General features: G+C 41.6%; 1 protein-coding gene across 1 annotated transcript in view; it reads left to right on the top strand.

The window, feature by feature from the left end:
- Positions 1–6,759, top strand: part of LOC103396896 (E3 ubiquitin-protein ligase znrf3-like) — an 88,409-nt gene that overhangs the window by 921 nt on the left and 80,729 nt on the right. The gene's annotated exons all lie outside the window — the stretch shown is intronic.

Below are 6,759 nucleotides of genomic sequence, written 5' to 3'. Positions count from 1 at the left end.
GTCCCCAGGGTTCAACGTCAACCGTTTCATACCCCGGCCACTGTTTACCTTTGGTTTTCGCAGTGTTTCCGATTTGGCGGTGACTTATGGTCGAAACGAGACGTTGAAATCCAAAAAGGTTTGGTCTAATAGCGGAATAAGTTTCTCATTGACCTTGCCAGCGTGTAAACGAAGCCACCGCCGCAGGGAGCCTGTTATCCATGTGAACACTGACTCTGAAGTTGTGTGAATTCAATACTACTACTACTAGTAATGATATTTGAGGCGTTTGTTTTAAGAAACAAGTCAGATAAATACATCTGATAGGCATCTTATTGAAATGACAGAACTGAGTCTTGAGTGAATGATTTTGTGTGAAGATGAATAATGTTGAGGCAACAAAGAGTTTGGACCCTACAAAAGTATGTTGTATTTTAGGGATTTCGTTTTTTGACTGTTGAAAGGTGAACCAACAGATGTTGTTATGATTGATCATTTATTTACCATCTTCTATAATGCGTTAATACAAGGTTGTTTCCTTTTGTTGACCTTTTGTAAAGAAATCAATGTGTCCTTGCTCATTGCCGTCCACTTCATGACATGTCAAATATGTCATAGAGGCTGAATGTTTTAACAAACGATCGGGAATTCAACCACATCTTCAGGTCAGCAGAAATTGAGCGTATCATCTGAAGTAGGAAGGGACACATCTGTGAAGTAGCTCTGGCTTGGGAGATTGTTTTGCAGTTCCACTTCCACATGCATAATTAATTCAATAATATTGTTTAGAAACGTGACTGGGCGACACAGTGGAAAAGTGGTTAGTGTTCTTGCCTTTGACTGGTTCGATCCCTGGTGGTGTTGATTGGGTTTGCATTTTGTCTGTGCATTGGTTTTCTCAGGTTACTGCTACCCACTGTCCAAAAGCATGCATAATGATTAGGTTAGCTGGACACTGAACTGACCATAGGTATGAATGTGAGGGTGACCAGTTGTTTCTGTCTGTGGCCCTGCGCTGTACACTAGGACTGCTATGATTGGCTCTAGACCCAACCAAGTTGGTTGGTTCCAGGCATCAGTTCTGTGGGAGAAAAGTTGTTATTATCACTTGTGACGTGGTATAAACTGCATTAATAGCTCATGCATGTGAACACTGAGCATAGTAGCCTGGCTGCATAACCAACTTTGGCAAATATCAAGTTAGAGTTTGAGTTTCTGCTTTCATTTAAAGTTAGGTCATTGCTTTATGGAAGAAAAAGTGTTCTTTACTACACTGCACACCACTTAAAGAGTCTAATCTGTTCTCACAGTACATCGTTTCAAGTTCAAATGACACCCTTACTCTGTTGTGGTATTTCATCAGCACTGCACAAATACTTACATGTGCAGAGCTGAGTTGGTTTTTCATCTACACACTGGTCATTTTCTCTCTCTCTTTTTCAATAGCTGTGAAATAAACACAACTGTCAACACTCCCTGTTCGTTCCTTTTCACTGTATCAGCCGCATCAGCAGCATCTTTTCAGCACAGGACCGACTGCATGATTGTCTTTGTATGAAATTCCGACTTTGAAAAAGAAAGAAAGCGTGGGGATCAAATTATTGGATGCTTAGCAAAAAAATGGGCCCAGTTTATACTCAGTGGCCATTTGGCGCCACTTGGTAACCGCACAGAACTGTCGGGCCTCAGCTTTACATCGAAAACCACATCTATTTAGGTTTGCTTTCTTTGCTAACATAGATTCTGACCACTTAGAGGCGGCTTATATTTTGTGAGGCTATAATGAGTGGCAGTCTGTCCAGCAGAACATGCTATCTTGAATTTCTAACAGAATGCACTCTTCCAAAGATTTATGGAAGCTATAACGGACAGCAAATGTCAACCAAAGAACCTAAAGAATATAATTTAAAGCTATATTTTACCAACATTCAAATTCTTTGCTCGTGATATAAAATTACTTTTCAATCTGTTGGGAAATTACTGTGGCGTTGTAATGGATAGAGCTTTGCTCTGTAATTGGGTTGAAAAGCAACATTTAAATCCTGGTGACTTTACTTGTCCACAGTGACCTCTGCAACCATTGCACTTGTTGACTTTCAGCTTTTAAGGTCTGAGCCCTCGATGATGAGTGAGTTGGGCATTTGATTCGATGTGTCTGAGGTTTATGGGGCCTTCTAGTTCACACTTCTGCTGTTTGCACAGAGCCCTGAGGGGTTTTAGCATTACCTTGTGTGTACAGTAGTAACTTGTAGGTATGGGTTCAAATATAGGGGAAACAGGGGGGCCTGGCCGTGCTCCTGGGCAAACATCTAACTGCAGTTTTTGCTCATAACACTTCAAGCTTTTGCTAAATCTCCAGTGATAACATCAGCTTAGCTCTGCTTGATGAGAGTGCAAAAGTGGCACTTACTGCTGGAGCCAAAAATAATAAATGAGGGCGATATATATATCTCAGTCTGCTTCCAAGGCAGTAAGAAGGTGGGGGAGGAGCTGGAGTGGAGGGTAACATCACCATCAAGATCTTGCCACAGCTCAAAATCCCTTTTCCCACAGCTTGGTTTTTAATTGGCTTGTAGAATAGTAGATTAATGAATTCCTCCTCGAGTACTTTAATCTAAAATTCAGATAACTTTGAACATAGCAGACATTTTAAGGCTTTTGGGAGAATAGTTACCTCACAAACTTCAGTCTTCAGTCTTCTTTACACAATTCCTACCCTAGTGGAGTCACCTGGGTGTGACCTCAGATAGCTGTGTTTGCAAGAGTTGACATGGATTAAGAACATGTGGTTTCTTAATGCACTGACTTATATCCATAGACTGCTCTGTCAATCCAGTTTTGGGAACAGCCTGATAGCACAGCCAGACTACTGATTACTATGTTGTTCATCAACTACTTAAATTAGAATTCATGGAGGGTAATAGCAACGCCATCTGCTGTTCATCATTCTCTATTATCTCAAACACGAAATCGTATTCCTGTTGGAAGAGTAGGTATGTTCTCTTTGTGACCAGACATCTGCCTCTGATTTTTCAGTGGCTGTCAGCTTGTGAGTGAGGAGCTGAGGTAGGGACGTGGCAGGGGTACTAGGAGGACCAGATGGAACTCGGTGTCACTGGCCTGAACCAGTGGGAGTAATGTGGCTTTTATTGACTTCCTCTCCTTGAAAAGACAGCGCATCCCTTAAACACATCATAGAGAAAAGGTTATAGTCTTTCAACACCCATAAGCACTCGTACCTTTGAACTTCATTGCCATGTGCATTAAGTTCCAGTAACTATGGCTGGAGAACTTCATGGTGTGGTTCTTTTAAAACTGGCCTTTTTTCCCGACTGGATATTCACAGGGAAAGTGGTGGTTTTTGAGCAAAGACAACGATGAGCTTAAATTCTAGAGCTCCTACCTTGGAGCTGGCAAGAGTTGTGTCACTCTGCATTTAGACTATAATAAGAGCTTTAGTGGTCTAAGGCATCCAGTGCGCTTTCTCACCACAGGCTGGAAACCTGGAAAGAGGCCATAATGGGCTGGTCTCAGACGGGAGGTGCCAGGGATCGGGCCACTCCCAGTGCCAAAGCAACAGTAGCAGTACACAAATGCTGGTTGAAAAGGTTAAAAGTGCTGCTCTCTACTTTATTTCCCATTTATTGGCTTTGTGGTTGCAGCTGTATTTTAAGTGCTATTGTCTCTTTACCGCCACTCTTTTTCACTTTCATCTGCTTTGTGCTTCACCCCCCACACACACTTGATGCAGCAAAAAATTGTCATGTCCCCTGTATTGTTTCAGACTAAATAGCTGCGGTTGTCCATTACATTGCTTATTTTGATGGAAAATCTATATAGTCAATCAATGTATTTTATTGATTTATTATCACTAGATAATCACAGCAGCCAAACACTCATAGTTTAAGGTGACATCGTAGTGTTTTGCTAGGCCGCAGGTCGTCCATTGTTCCGTCACATATGAGGTTCTTGCCTGTCTATTTCTGTCACCTGACTTATGAGTTAATATGATGCGTTTGTATTTACGAAGGTACATACAGTGGGTATGGAAAGTATTCAGACCCCTTTAAATTTGTCACTCTTTGTTTCATTGCAGCCATTTGCTAAAATCAAAAAAGTTCATTTTATTTCTCATTAATGTACACTCAGCACCCCATCTTGACAGAAAAAAAACCAGAAATGTAGAAATGTTTGCAAATTTATTAAAAAACAAAAACTGAAATATCACATGGTCATAAGTATTCAGACCCTTTGCTCAGTATTGAGTAGAAGCACCCTTTTGAGCTAGTGCAGCCATGAGTCTTCTTGTTTTTCACACCTGGATTTGGGGATCCTCTGCCATTCTTCCTTGCAGATCCTCTCCAGTTCCGTCAGGTTGGATGGTGAACGTTGGTGGACAGCCATTTTCAGGTCTCCCCAGAGATGCTCAATTGGGTTTAGGTCAGGGCTCTGGCTGGGCCAGTCATGAATGGTCACAGAGTTGTTCCGAAGCCACTCCTTTGTTATTTTAGCTATGTGCTTAGGGTCATTGTCTTGTTGGAAGGTGAACCTTCGGCCCAGTCTGAGGTCCTGAGCACTCTGGAAGAGGTTTTCTTCCAGGATACCTCTGTACTTGGCCACATTCATCTTTCCTTCAATTGCAACCAGTCATCCTCTCCCTGCAGCTGAAAACACCCCCATAGCATGATGCTGCCACCACCATGTTTCACTGTTGGGACTGTATTGGACAGGTGATGAGCAGTGCCTGGCTCAGCCACCGTGGTCTTTGGGTTCTTCTTTACCTCTCTCACCAAGGCTCTTCTCCCACGATTGCTCAGTTTGGCTGGACGGCCAGGTCTAGGAAGGGTTCTGGTCATCCCAAACGTCTTCCATTTAAGGATTATGGAGGCCACTGTGCTCTTAGGAACCTTAAGTGCAGCAGATATTTTTTGTACTCTTGGCCAGATCTGTGTCTGTGCCACAATTCTATCTCTCAGCTCTTCAGGCAGTTCCATTGACCTCATTTGCTCTGACATGCATAGTGAGCTATAAGGTCTTATATAGACATATAGCTTTAGATATCTGGCTTTCTTAATCAAATCCAATCAGTTTAATCAAACACAGCTGGACTCCAATGAAGGTGTAGAACCATCTCAAGGAGGATCAGAAGAAATGGACAGCATGCGAGTTAAATATGAGTGTCACAGCAAAGGGTCTGAATACTTATGTGATATTTCAGTTTTTCTTTTTTTAATAAATTTGCAAAAAGTTCTACATTTCTGTTTTTTTCTGTCAGGATGGGGTGCTGAGTGTACATTAATGAGAAATAAAATGAAGTTTTTTGATTTTAGCAAATGGCTGCAATGAAACAAAGTGACAAATTTAAAGGGGTCTGAATACTTTCCGTACCCACTGTACATATGGACAGAGAGAGTGTGGCAGGCTACGTCACACAAGTGTTCCGAGGATTGCGACGTGTGTAGAGCAACATGGATGACATGTAGAAAATATAGTAATTACAGGAGTCATTGTTAAATTTACAGCTATAGGTAGATGAATTTGGACTAATTTAACTAAAAACATAAAGTCACCGCTCTGTTGAAGTTGGTTGTTTTGGTAATAGTTACAGCCACACACTGTAGTCTGAAGCAGTGGTGGAGATAATTAAGTATGAACAGGCTTTCACTGCTTAATGTACATCCTGTTGTTGATTTCATTGAAAGCCAGTGAGCATTTAGGTGTATTTCATTGTTTTAAAGCCAAATTTCACGAAACATTTTAGACTTAATTCAATTAGAGTATTTCTGCTGCTGCTTGGTCTTCTATGTGTTTGAACCTCACTCTCACCTAGAATTTTGGATGTCCTGATACAGGACCAACCAGCAGTCAGTGCTGGTCGTCAGCAGCTGTCGCTCTTTCAAGTATCTTGGACTCTCTTTGGGGAAACCTCATTCCCCTCTGTCACTGTCCTGTGTGCGCGTCGATGTTTGATGAGATTCACGTCCATCCACATTTTTATCCCCTGACATACAGGGTCTACAAAACAAGTGCCAGAGGGTCAAGGGTTATGAAATGACAATGGTCACAGTGGCTCATCCAGGGAGCGGCATGCTTTGTTGTTTGCAGGGAATGTGCTGACTGTGAAAGGCCACAGCGCCAGCCTTCAGCAAGTATAGTAGCAGTACACACTGCCTGCAGTTCTTCACTTCATACCTAATACTTTTACTTATTCCTGTGTCTTTCTTTCTGTTACTTTCATTAATTCTTATACGTGAAAGAATGTGGCGGTCTATCTATCTAGCTAGCTAGCTAGCTATCCATCCATCCATCTAGCTCTCTTGTCCTGGTCTACCAAAATATTTCTTATAAAGATGTCGTCTGTTCTTTGTACGTTGTTTTGTACGTGTATATTTCAGACAGAGTATATTTCGTGAGTATTCTTTCAAATTAATGTGATGAAGGTTTTTTCTGACAGGCTCTGCATCATTTATGTTCCACTTGCTTTTGTTTTCTTTAATTGATTCCTACACAACAGTGGCAAAGGTCAATCACAGTTGTGTCAGATGGGGATAGGGGATACGAGACTACTAAAAAAACCCCACAATTTATAATCCACAAAATGTGGTAAATGCGATGGTCTACCCCATATGATTGCTGAATGTAGCGTTCATATTTGATAATGCATTATTGAATTAATGAATATGGCCTCATGTGACAGCAGTAGTAGCCATGCATACATTGGATGAATCAACTGTAGCGGCACTCCATGACTCCAGCAGTGTACTTTTAGGTACACACCAA

Source organism: Cynoglossus semilaevis, chromosome W (genome assembly GCF_000523025.1).
Source record: "Cynoglossus semilaevis isolate Cse_v1.0 chromosome W, Cse_v1.0, whole genome shotgun sequence".
NCBI classification, from domain to species: Eukaryota; Metazoa; Chordata; class Actinopteri; order Pleuronectiformes; family Cynoglossidae; genus Cynoglossus; species Cynoglossus semilaevis.
This window is presented reverse-complemented; position numbering and strand designations above follow the sequence as displayed.